Source organism: Etheostoma spectabile, chromosome 18 (genome assembly GCF_008692095.1).
Source record: "Etheostoma spectabile isolate EspeVRDwgs_2016 chromosome 18, UIUC_Espe_1.0, whole genome shotgun sequence".
Classification (NCBI taxonomy): domain Eukaryota; kingdom Metazoa; phylum Chordata; class Actinopteri; order Perciformes; family Percidae; genus Etheostoma; species Etheostoma spectabile.
The window spans coordinates 20482231-20482889 of NC_045750.1; the positions used below are offsets into that span (position 1 = coordinate 20482231).

Here is a 659-nt window from a genome sequence, read left to right on the forward strand (position 1 = left end):
GTCACCAATCCTGTTTGTAATATTTATGGACAGGATATCAAGGCGTAGTCGGGGTGGGGAGGGGTTGCAGTTTGGTGGGCTCGGGATCTCATTGCTGCTTTTTACAGATGATGTGGTCCTGATGGCGTCATCGGTCTGTGACCTTCAGCATCGGTTCGCAGCCGAGTGTGAAGCGGCGGGATGAGACAGCACCTCTAAATCTGAGGCCATGGTTCTCAGCAGGAAACCGTGGAGTGCTTTCTTCGGGTAGGGAAACGAGTCTTACCCCAAGTGAAGGAGTTGAGAGTGTATTTGCGAGTGAGGGGACCATGGAGCGTGAGATTGGTCGGAGAATCAGAGCAGCGGGTGCGGTATTACATTGTGTTTATCGCACCGTTGTGACGAAAAAGGGATCTGAGCAAGAAGGCAAAGCTCTCAATCTACCGGGCAATTTTCGTTCCTACCCTCACCTATGGTCATTAAGCTGGGTCTGCCAAAAGACGATCACTTGTAACCAGCGGCAAAATGGTTTCCTCCGAGGTGGCTGGCGTCTCCCTTAGAGATAGGGTGAGAAGCTCAGTCAACCGTGAGGAGATTGGAGTAGAGCCGCTGCTCCTTCACATCGAAAGGAGCCAGTTGAGGTGGTTCGAGCATCTGGTAAGGATGCCTCCTGGGCGCCT

At 52.7% G+C, this 659-nt stretch overlaps 2 protein-coding genes across 2 annotated transcripts in view; one reads left to right on the forward strand and one right to left on the reverse strand.

Moving 5' to 3' along the window:
• Window positions 1–659, forward strand: part of mdn1 (midasin AAA ATPase 1) — a 1030807-nt gene that overhangs the window by 928584 nt on the left and 101564 nt on the right. The window lies entirely within an intron of this gene.
• Window positions 1–659, reverse strand: part of mcm9 (minichromosome maintenance 9 homologous recombination repair factor) — a 31149-nt gene that overhangs the window by 9575 nt on the left and 20915 nt on the right. The window lies entirely within an intron of this gene.